At 35.6% G+C, this 12,552-nt stretch overlaps 1 protein-coding gene across 1 annotated transcript in view; it reads left to right on the top strand.

The window, feature by feature from the left end:
- Positions 1-2,943: 2,943 nt before the first annotated feature.
- The window catches only part of LOC130910159 (protein shisa-6-like), a 32,988-nt gene continuing 23,379 nt past the window's right edge, over positions 2,944-12,552 (top strand). The window contains exon 1 of the mRNA XM_057827171.1: positions 2,944-3,164. The gene's annotated coding sequence lies outside the window, so the exon portion shown is untranslated. The remainder of the gene's footprint in view (positions 3,165-12,552) is intronic.

Here is a 12,552-nt window from a genome sequence, read left to right as displayed (position 1 = left end):
CTTCAAAGCGCCGCATGCATCAATCATTGTTTAATATGTTAAACAGTTGCTGTTGCAACTCATTGTAAGTGAGCAGCTCGAGCGGATTTGAGTGGACTCACACAATATAGCATTGAATAAAGACTCGCATTTTTCTACTTTATTCTTGTTTAAAAATAATTTGGTAGGACAGCAACATGTTTAAATCTTATCATAATTACAGTATTACATTTGAAGTGCTCAAAAACCATTTAATAAAATATATACAGTATACTAGGACTGTCAAAATTATCGCGTTAACGAGCGGTAATTAATTTTTAAAATTAATCCTGTTAAAATATTTGACGCAATTAACTCACAAATGACCCGCTCAAACAGATTAAAATGACAGCACAGTGAAAGGTGTACTTGTGTTTTTCGGAGTTTTGCCGCCCTCTGCTGGCGCTTGGGTGTGACTGATTTTATAGGCTTCAGCACCCATGAGCATTGTGTAAGTAATTATTAACATCAACAATGGCGGGCTACTAGTTTATTTTTTGATTGAAAATTTTACAAATTTTATTAAAATGAAAACATGAAGAGGGGTTTTAATATAAAATTTCTATAACTTGTACTAACATTTATCTTTTAAGAACTACAAGTCTTTCTATCCATGGATCGCTTTAACAGAATGTTAATAATGGTAATGCCATCTTGTTGATTTATTGTTATGATAAAGAAATACAGTACTTATATACCGTATGTTGAATGTATATATGCATCTTGTGTCTTTCCATTCCAACAATAATTTACAGAAAAATATGGCATATTTTATAGATGGTTTGAATAGCGATTAATTGCGATTAATTACGATTAATTAATTTTTAAGCTGTAATTAACTCGATTAAAAATTTTAATCGTTTGACACCCCTAATATATACACTATATATGTATATACAGTACATATGTATATATATATTACTTTTAATAAAACAATTCACATTTCATATGTAGTAAAAAAATTCTGTTGCAGGCCATGGTCCTACAGAGGATGAAGAGGTAAGCCATTTTGATATTTTTACTTATTTTTTAATGCGGCGTTTTGCCGTGCTGCTTCTGTCTGACCTGGAAAAAATTAAAATGGTATCTTACTGCCACTGTTACTTTTTCTGTTGTAAAAACAACTTCAGTAAGGTGGAAGTGTAAATAAATTATAGAATTAAGATTTGTTATTAATGAAACAAAATTGTTTGTTGGCTGTCACTGAGTAGCATTTGCGATCGCTACACAAAACTAACAATATAAATTACCTCCAAGAACGGTCAGAGATGTAAGACAACCAGAGGATAGAATATATAAGAAAGGCAGGGCATATGGTGGTAAAGGATAGATTGTTGTAACAGGAGAATGTCATTGTCAGTGGCGTAAGGCAAAGCACAAAAGAAAAAGGTGTTGATAAAAAAGCTAACTCTGGATCAGGTTGGCTCTTTGCAGCCCCTTGACACTCATGCCATCTCTGTAACTGAACATTTGTATGTTTTTCCACATCTTTACCAATGAATTTGGACATTATTTTCGGACAGAATTGTTAGGTTTAGCTCAGTAAACATCTCGATCGTACACTATTTCTATTTATTTAAATGGGAGGTGGACCCGCCTCGCAACAATTGCTAACATCATGAATATTGTTAAGTAAAAGTTACGTGTTACTTGCCATTTCACTTGCACCCCTCACACACACACACCGGAAAAACACACACACCGGAAAAACACACACACCGGACAATCGTCTTGAGGGGCATGTGAATAATTGTCCATCACACTGTTTTTCAACTGGTTTGCCGTGAGAGATCGTCAGGTGTGCCGCGAGAAATTATCCAATGTCGCATATATAAATATTAGGGCTGTCAAAATTATCGCGTTAACGGCCGTTAATTATTTTTTTAAATTATTCACGTTAAAATATTTGACGCAATTAACGCACTTGCCCAGCTCAGACAGATTTAAATGACAGTAGAGTGAAAGGCCCACTTGTTAATTGTGTTTTGCGGACTTTTGCTGCCCTCTGCTGGCGCTTGGGTGCAACGGATTTTATAGTGTAAGTAATTATTGACATCAACAATGGCGGGCTACTAGTTTATTTTTTGATTGAAAATTTTACAAATTTTATTAAAACGAAAACATTAAGAGGGGTTTTAATATAAAATTTCTATAACTTGTGCTAACATTTTTCTTTTAAGAACTACAAGTCTTTCTATCCATGGATCACTTTAACAGAATGTTAATGTTAATGCCATCTTGTTGATTTATTGTTATAATGAACAAATACAGTCCTTATGTACCGCATGTTGAATACATATATCCATCTTGTGTCTCATATTTCCGTTCCAACAATAATTTACAGAAAAATATGGCATATTATAGAGATGGTTTGAATTGCGATTAATTGCGATTAATCATTTTTTAAGCTGTAATTAACTCGATTAAAATTTTTAATATTTTGACAGCCCTAATAATTATATATATCTATATACACTCACCTGCCACTTTATTAGGTACACCTGTCCAACTGCTCGTTAACACTTAATTTCTAATCAGCCAGTCACATGGCGGCAACTCAGTGCATTTAGGCATGTAGACACGGTTTAAGACAATCTCCTGCAGTTCATTAATTACGATTAATTAATATTTAAGCTGTAATTAACTCGATTCAAAATTTTAATCGTTTGACAGCCCTAATCACCCAAAAACACCACAGCTCCCAGTTAGCCCAAACACTTGTGAAAACGGCAAAAAATGATTGTCCTCGCGTCTAACAATTGTTAAAAGTTCAACAAATCATCTTATTTATGCTATTTCTTTCCCTCAGGGAGCAAAACAAGCTGCTGGTGCGGACGATGGACGCGCGCCGCCCAATCAGCTGTGAGCGCGACGACAACTCGCGCGCTCATTGGCTGATTGACGCCACTTGAACCAGGCGAACGTGGGCAAAAAAAAAAGAAAAAAAAAAGCTGCGAGGCGGCGGACGGACGAGAGACGACATCGACGCGGCAGCAGCAGGACGAGAAAAAGCAACAAGCCGTCCGGACGTCCACCAGCCTTTTTTCTTCTTTTTATTTTATTTCATTTTTAAAAAAATTTCCACGAGAAATGGACGTGTCAGCCTCGACGTGGTTGCGTCCACTCGCCACGCTCCAACACGACAGGTGCGTCCTCCTCCATCACACCTGACACTACTCAAATTTAGACGTACCCTTAACAGGTTTAGACGTGTTTCACCTCTTAAAGATAAAAATCAAAGACACACTCACAAAAAAGGGGGGAGAAATGGGGGTGTTGCTGGTGCTGCAGTGTTGCCGCCGTACGCGCACGCGCACCTCTTCATGCACGCGCATTCTCAGCACAATGCAACAAACCTCCATTTTGCCTCGATGCTACACATACGTCGTGTGCACAGGGAGACAAAAGACACACATATGTAAATGACACACTAAGACACAACATCATAGACACATACACACATAGACGCACTGTCATGGATTATCATACACAGTCACATGCTGTCATACAAGTGCACACATGTACATCATCTCAGACATGGGGTTGTCAAAACTAGTGAAAAGTATCAAGACTAAAATGTATCCGGATACTCTGATATTCTTTTTTTTGCACCAGAAATTTGTTGTCATGTGGTAAATTTAATTTTGCATTAGTCTTGATAGGAATGTAATGGATGATATTTCTGTGTTTTCCTAATTAACTCATTAGCTGGCATTGACGGTGATAGACGTCCAATCCATTTGAAGTTGGAGGGGTCTGGCAGCAAATAAACAGGGGTGTGACAAAATAACGAAATCGTGATGTTTTGTATTAGTGCTGCAACGATTCATCGATTAACTCGAGCATTCGATTAGAAAAAATATTCGAATTTTGTTGCTTTGAGTATTCGTTTTATTAAAGTGGCGTTGTAATGGTTTATTTTGAAAGTGTTTGCATTTACTTTAATTGATTAGGGTGGATACACTGCCTTCTGGTCTGCCTCTTTTCATATGGCTTGATCCAACGGCTCCCTGTTAAGACCAATGTAAGCCAAGTTTTTGTTTGAGCTGTTTTTTAATGCCTTCATAATTTAGTTTATATGTATATTTAGCTGTTTTTGTGGGAATATGTGTCTGAACTTTTTGTTAAGAGCATTGTAAAAAAAAAAAAAAAAAAAAAAACTTTAGCATTTTATAGCATTTAAGCTAGCGGACTTTTTCTATGTAAGATAGCCAATTGTTCTTTTGTTGTACGTAGATCCTCATTGAAAAAAAAAAAGTATACTGTTTGAGACTCAGCTCAGTTATTTTAATTTTTCATGTTCCTTATCTGATTATTCAAACTAATTAGTCCATTGATTAATCGACTACTAAAATATTCGATAGCTGCAGTCATACTTTGTATCCCAAAAGGTTATCGATACGCTCCAGCCAAGAATTGAGATTAGACATCAACCGATAAGACTTTCAAGACCGATACAGATACTGATTATTAGTAGTTAAAAGGGGCTGATAACTGATTTTTGGAGCCGATATTCATTTGCAGTAAAAGCGTAAAGATGGGCGTAAAAAAATTGGATAATGGAAACACTAATCTTCATTGAAATGCTTAAAGCATGTTTATTAAATTACACAAATATATATATATATTTTTAAACTCCAGAAGAACCTGAATTTCCTGGACTCAGAAACATCTTTTGTAAACTTGAATAAAAATATAGAATAATTAAAATAAATATATAGCTCTCCGGAAAAAAAGTGTTGTTCCAAAAAAATCAAAAAACAAAAAAAAAGTTTTAAACATGTTACTGTCCCACCGTGCCGCCTTCACTGTGCAAATTATTTTTAATCAAGAATAACATAGAAAAATGTTTGTCTTTTACTAAATGCTTCATTGAGTGAGTCCTCTCAAATCTGCCCACTGCTGAGAACAGCCATGCGCCCATACACACACACAATGAGTTGCCACAGCACACGAGTGTTGAACAAGCTAAACGATGATTGACACGTTCGTCGTCTTTGAAGGTAGCGATACCAAGCTTCTCTGGCAAGATCAAAGCTTCAATGCCTGTCAATCATCGTTAACTTTAACAAGCAAAACTCCCATTGCACTGCTGACCAAGAAAGCAGCAGTCGGGAGAGTTAGGCTGTATGAACATGAAGCAGAAAAACACAAATATATATTTTTGATTAAAAACTCGATCCTTTTCACCTGATACCGATCCTCTGAAAAATGGCGCCATCCCTAGTCTCCTTGAATTGACTTTTTAATATTGGACGGACAGATTTAAAAAATAAAAAAAAATGCTGATACCGATTTACGTCAAATTTCCAAATACACATACAGTAGAGGTCCCTCTTGGCCAATTGGATGCCAGGAAGATGTTAGGCAATAGCAGAGCAGCTATAGTTATGTTACATTCAGTAAACTCTGGGAGCAGCAAAAAGCTGCCCACACATAAGCGGATTTCAAGGGGGCCAGGCCCCCCTGGTGGCCAAAAAGTGTCATTGCATGTAATTGACTTTATATATATATATAAAGTTGTAAAGCAATAAAACTGCAACAAAAATTAATGAACTTTTTTTTTTTTATATAATGGGCCAAAATTTTTTTCGAACAGAACATGTGAATAGCAACTTAGACGGTTATTTGCTTTGCATATAATTCCCCCCACCCCCCAAAAAAATTAGGGGAGGGCAATTTTATTTTTTTCTTTGATTGAAAATATATATATATATATTTTTTCTATTATTGAAGCAACTTTTTTGGGGGGGATTGAATGATTTAGACGCCAATGTCCTACCCATAATATGGCCCAAACACAAAAAGGAATGTTTCAATCAAAGAAAACTTTTTCGATAAAAAAATTAAGTGTTCAAATGTAAAATTTTCAATCTCAAATATTAGCATTCCAAAATGTTTTCCATGATTGAAATTTCTTTTTTCGATTGATTTTTCTTTTTGAAAAAAAATTTTTTTTTTCAGCAACTTATTTTTTGATTGAATAATAAATACACATTTCAAATGCATTTTTTTTAGTTTCAAATTTTTTTTGCATTCAAACACATTTTTTTTGATTGAAGCGACTTTTTTTTTATTGAAAATCTATATTTTGATTGAACCAACTTTTTGTGATTGAATAATAAAGACAGAAATCTACCTCCATATGGCTCTGCCTAGGGGATACAATTTTTGACTGGGGTAACTACATTGGCATGACACCGGCAGGCGTACCATATTCAATGAATGACGATCTTGGCGAAAAGTATTGCCTTAGCAGCCTGATTTAGAATTCCCCTCAAGAATGATGGGCAACAAAAAAACGCTCATTGTCAACTTATTATTATAAATATTCTTGTAAGTTAATTAGAGCTGAAACGAATACTCGTGCAACTCGAGTAACTCAAGTTTACAAACTGATCCGAGTAATTTTATCCACCTCGAGGAATCGTTTAATTTTGCCAGCTCTAAGCATCACGTTTTGCCCGGACTACTTTCAATGCGGGACGACGCACTGACGTCACGTGCGTAGAGGAAGAAGCAATTAAAAAAAAAAAATAAATAAAAAAAAACTTACCGCAGCTGACAGCCGCTACAAAATATGCAGACATTGCTAAAAACTACACCCGCGGGATGCTAGTGTGGTAGCAGGTAGTGTCCGATGCGTCTCAGATATCGCACGCATTTAGGACTAGATGCGAAATGACAGACTTGGCCGCGTATGGGCAGCGTTCGTAAACAGCCGCCATCTTTAAGCAGTAGACTTCTCATTGCTAATAAACATAACGTTACTGTCACTAGCTAATGTAACGTTAGCCCTTCGGAGGGCTAGGTTTCTATTGATTATGACCACTGTCGATGCGTGGCTAACGTGTCTTACATACAGGGTTTATTTAATCTGTAAAAACACAGCGCAGTAGAGTGATGAGGGTGTAAAATTAAAACATAATAAAGCTAACTGTCAGTTTTAGCTCGGTAGTCATTGCTGAATAAAACACCAAGTAGCACTGGTCCCTAATGTGCTCAAATACAGCAGGTATCATACATTTATTTTGAACACTGCAAAAACTCAAAATCCTATCAGTACTTACAATTTAGACTAACTTAAAAATTAACTAGAACTTAAAAATAGCTTGACACAAATTGAAATTAAATTGAAACACGTGGGAAAAACATGTAGCTTTCAAGTGATGTGTGTTATCAAGCGTAAATACATTTTTAGGTAAGAAATATGCCGTTTTTTTTAATAAGATCTAGAAGTTTTTTGAGTGAAAGCAGTGAATTTTTTTTCTAGTCACATCTTAGATGCAATTGTTGGCTGTTTTCAACAATGTACATTGAAAATAAAGACACTGATTGACTGAAAATGGTTCAATATTGGATTAAATGTCTTTTTTTCTCAAGTATATTTATAATTGCTCTTTACCTAAAAAAAAAATGTTTTATCCGATTAATCGATAGAATTTTCAATCGATTACTCGATTACTAAAATATTCGATAGCTGCAGCCCTAAAGTTAATTATATTGCTGACACTGCGTTTCGGGGTCATCAACATGTTGTGCCCCCCTTGCCCCAAAAGTCAAACTCCGCCTATGTACCCATTCTGTTTTTTAGCCTTATATATATACATTGGCGATATGACGATATAAAACCGTCTCACGATCTTAAGTGCTGAAGGTACATATTTTTTAGGACATCGTTATACCGCGTTTTATTAACTTACTATAAAAACTTTAAAAATTTACTAGTTTCTTTTTTTTATTGACCTTAAGTATTTGATTATGTCATGAGTGTTACTATTGATATTTGTTTAATATATTGTAATTTTGCACAGTGCATTTCCGGTTTGTTGAAAATACTCTCTTTTTTGAGTAATTTAATGTTTACTACTATACAGCTGCTATATTTTTTTGTATTTGCACTGAATCAAACTCAGATTGGCTACGTTGGTTGGCAAAAGCACATTTAAAAGTTTACTAGTTTTCTTGCATTGTGTTATTCACCCATATTCATAGTATTGAGTTTTTAATAAATATCTTTCAAAATATCTTACTCAATGTTTTATTTTAAGTGTTTTAAAAACATCATGATAATATCGAAACCGTGATATTGTCTTGGGAATACCGTGATATATATATTTTTCCCATATCGCCCAACCCTACTTATATATATTGAAATGTCGTAACAAGCGGCATTATTTTCCAGTTGAGGTGTGTCTTAACTTGAAAACTCTGTATGTACAGACGTTTGTAAGTAGAGGTACCACTGTATTTTTTAAAAATGTGTTTTCATAAGGTAAATTTGATTTTGTTCCACTCTCGCTTGTAATGTAATGGAGGATATTTTTGTATTTTGTTATCGAACATAAGTTCATTCACCCCTTCCAGTCAATCGAGATTGGATGTCTAGTGCTGTTAATGGCACTGAAAGACTGGCAGCAAATGCTGATTTTAACTCATTTACAGTGGTAGACGGCTAGCTAGTGCCGTCAATTCCAGCCACTGAGTGAATACTGTGTTATGGTTGGGTCTTTAAATGACCAAAAATGGATTTTTAGGGTTTTGGTCTCATCTCTGTCTCGATCTAACTAACACGTATTTTACCAGCGCACACTAAAACACAACTGTTGTGCGTTGTTTGTGTGTGCCCGCTGGCGACGTGCACCTGAACTCGTCATCGCACTCCCACTGGAGGCCCACATGCGTGACGATGATGTCACATGTTTTGAAACACACGCACATGGTGCGTCGTGGGATTTATTGACGACATCGGCCGCCCTGCCGGGTGAAATGGATTGGACGTCTTTCGCTGTCAATGGAACAGAAAAGTGTTTTTTTGACTGATAGGTTATGTTAGATTAAAAAAAAAAATAAGGCACAGAATGTGAGATTTAAGTGTTTCAATTGTTGTTTTATCAAAAAGACAACGTATAAGCATTTTGAAATGAAAATGTGTAATATTTTCTATCATGTTCCATTTGATACACTAATTTAGGTTCTTTCCGATTCAAAATGCTTAGTATATATTAATTTTAGATTATTGCTTTGTTTATTATTGTACATGCTAATATAAAAAAATGAAATAATAGAATATTTATGATAATAAAATTTATAATGCATACTTATAATAAATAATTGCTAGGAATAAATTTTCATAGGACACCTAAAAAAAATATATATATATATATTTTTTTAATTATTGGCTGCTGTAGACGTCCAATCCGTTTTGACTGGCAGTGTTAAAATTCTGAGATGAATAGCAATATTGAGATGAATGTGTCAGCAAATTATTCTATCAAATTTATCTATTAAACTCTTCATTGCCAATGATCATGTTTCAATGCCATTGACAGCGATAGATGTCCAATCCATAATGACTGGCAGAATTAGAATTCGTAGATTAATCGCAAAAAGTGGTCAACAGATTACAGCTAGTCCACGGGTTACGACCAGGGGTGAAAGTGGCTAGAATTTCTTGCCGGAACTCCACGACGTGAAGGTCACCACAGAGCCAGAAATTTTATGTATTTATTTATTTATTCTTTCATTTTTTTGGGGGGGGGGGGGGGGGGGTCAAACCTCTTAAACTACTGAAATGCAAAGAAAACTGTTTTAGCACCGTTATTTCCATAACACATGCTAATAGTGATTTTCATTCAAAATAGTATTTTTTCAATGATTTGCAAAATAAAACAATAATAACCCCAACCTCCATCTCCTAATTTTCATTTTCCCTCATTTCCTCACATACTAAATGCCAAATCTCAATTTTAACTACTTAAGAACATAGGATGTATATTAAAATTGAACTTAAAGTGCATGTGACACGAAAAAGCATGTTTATTTCATAATACACGCGGTATTTTATGCCCCTGAATGATATGGGCCGCTTGGATGTGTGTGGAAGCGATCGCTATTTTTATTTAGCTTTTTGAATCCCGCGCCATGAAAATGAGTGACTTCCGGCTTCGGTCTTGCATTGAGGAGGAGGGCGCTGTGACGTGTACGGTAGAAGACGTCCTCTTCACGCTACAGTGTACTGTTGTGTATGAGGACGAAGGATTCATCTGATTTTGCGGATTAATACGTTTATTTTTCGCATCACGCTAGCGAAACGGCTGCAGAAAAATGATTCAGTATGAGGGAGAGGCATATGCGCCTTTTTGGAGTTTCAAAAGGTTCCCATTCACCGTGGATATTTACTGTGGGACCATTGGACTTACGAGGAAGTGAGTAAACATCTTGTTTTGTATTATGTCAAATATGAGTACAGCGATTACAAAGTAAACACTACAAACTTCCTTTAAATGAAGGACTATTACGTTTGATCATTGATAGGCATGTAAAAAGCTCTCCTAATGCTCATTAGCAGCAGCACGTTAGCTGCACAACAACTCCAGCCGCCACCCTCCTCCGGGGAACGAACTGTAAATTGCTCTCCGCCGGGCGGTTTGCCGATCCGCGAAGACAATCGACAACCGGGTTGTCATGTCAAATAATCCAGGATAGTTATGTGTGATTTTACGCTTTGAAGACTTTGAAACATCACTCGGTTCGGGTTAGCATGTCGGCTAGCTGTCACGCCTTCTGGTTTGTTTACATTCTCCGAAGCCGGGGAAGGGAAATGACATATGTCCGATTTAGGTGTCATAAAATATCGTACGGGAGGTGCGACAGTAAACGTGAAGTCGACAGTTTTGACCATTATGGAGTAATTTTGCCATGTCGTCCTGAATAAATGGATTTTTATTATTTCATATTCCATTCAGCACAAGACTGTTATTGGTCATGACCATGCCATTTATTTAGCAATTGGGGAAAATACTTGGATAAAAAGAATATCCTGTAAAAATATTGAAGTAAAGAGACAGAAAAAAATGGCATTTTGCCGCTCTCTTCGTCGCGTTTTCCTCGTTGTGAATAGTTCCCCCTCGACGGGCTGACTGGTCCTTCTCAAGCCATTTATATAGCTATTGGGGAAAAATACTTGGATAAAAAGAATATCCTGTAAAAATATTGGAGTAGAGAGACTGAAACAATGACATTTTGCGGCTTTCTTCGTCGCGTTTTCCTCGTTCTGAATAATTCCCCCTCAATGGGCTGAATCGTAAAATCAATGAGCCCAGTCTACCGCTGATGTCATCCACCTGTTGGGGACGCTAAAGCCCTATAATGGTAGGCGTGGCTAACCAGCAGATTAAAAGACTAATTTCTCGTCATCTGTGCTTTGCTAAATTGTTGTATATAGTCGAATCGTCTCAAAATATGATTCTAATTCACATAATAATGCCATTTAAGACTTTTTTCTCGTGTCGTATGTTCTTTAATGTAAACATTTACTTTTGCTTTCGTTTTTTTTTGTTTTTAATAATTAAGATATAAGTGACATACATTTAGAAAAATAAGTACAAATGACTTATATTATGCAGAGTGAAATGGAATATATTTTGAAGATCGCGCAAACATTGACTTTTTAAAATCATAAAGAAATGAAAAAGTAGCCTAACATAAATGAACAAATATAAGTCAAAGTGCACATTGACAGCTAAGATTTTCTAAACCTCACCATCAGAGCAAATAAAACTAAATATGATAAATAAGCTTCCTCAACTCTTTCGTTGCTCTTAAAGATTTTATGTTACATTTTCCTTTTTCTGTCGCATTAATTCAACAACTTTTTTTTTTTTTGCTGTTCCAGAAAACACGCACATTTGAACCAATCAGAGCTAACTACGAGGAAGTTGTGCAGCTGAGTGAGACAGGGAAAGTTTCCAATTTAGCTCGCCATCTAGCTAGGACTTAGCTCCAATGTCTTGGCGAGGACAGTACAATGGCCAGTGGCGGATGATTTTTTTTTTTTTTTTTACTTAAGTCAAAGTACAGATGCAGGGGAAAAAATAACTAAAGTAAAAATATAAGTATCCCAAAAAAAATTATGAAAGTAAAGGACAAAAGTACTTGCTTTAAAATTTAAAGTCTTTTCTCCCAATACAAAAGTGTGATAAATATATTATATTTTAAATAAAAATGTATTTCATAACCGTGCAGAATGGGGGAAAAGTAATAAAAGCGTAGACTTCATAATGTATTGATGGGACACAGGGCACGGGGCCAATAAATAGGGTGCCTGCATTGTTGGCGAGGCAGTCAAAGCTGACAGAGTGGAATCACAAATCAAGTGGAATCACTTTTTTTTGTTGAAAATTCTTGTGAATAAATGCTTCAATCCCTGAATTCTTTGTAGATATGGACGTAAAACAGTCTCTGTTCTTGGTCAAAAGGAAAAAAAAAAAAAAAGTGCAGTTAGCATTTATCTTACGTAAATATGTCGAAGTACAATGCTAGTCTGTTAGTGAATGTAGCTAGCGGCCACCTTATGTAAACAGAGCTTTTCCGGTGAAAATTCTTGCAAATAAATGCTTGAATCCCCGAATTCTTTATATATATATGGACCCAAAACAGTCTTGATTGTTGGTTAAATGCAAAAAAAAATGTGCCGTTAGCATATATTTTCCATAAAAATATGTCAAAGTACAATGCTAGTCTGTGAATGTA

The sequence above is a fragment of the Corythoichthys intestinalis genome, chromosome 22 (assembly GCF_030265065.1).
Source record: "Corythoichthys intestinalis isolate RoL2023-P3 chromosome 22, ASM3026506v1, whole genome shotgun sequence".
In the NCBI taxonomy this organism is placed as follows: Eukaryota; Metazoa; Chordata; class Actinopteri; order Syngnathiformes; family Syngnathidae; genus Corythoichthys; species Corythoichthys intestinalis.
This window is presented reverse-complemented; position numbering and strand designations above follow the sequence as displayed.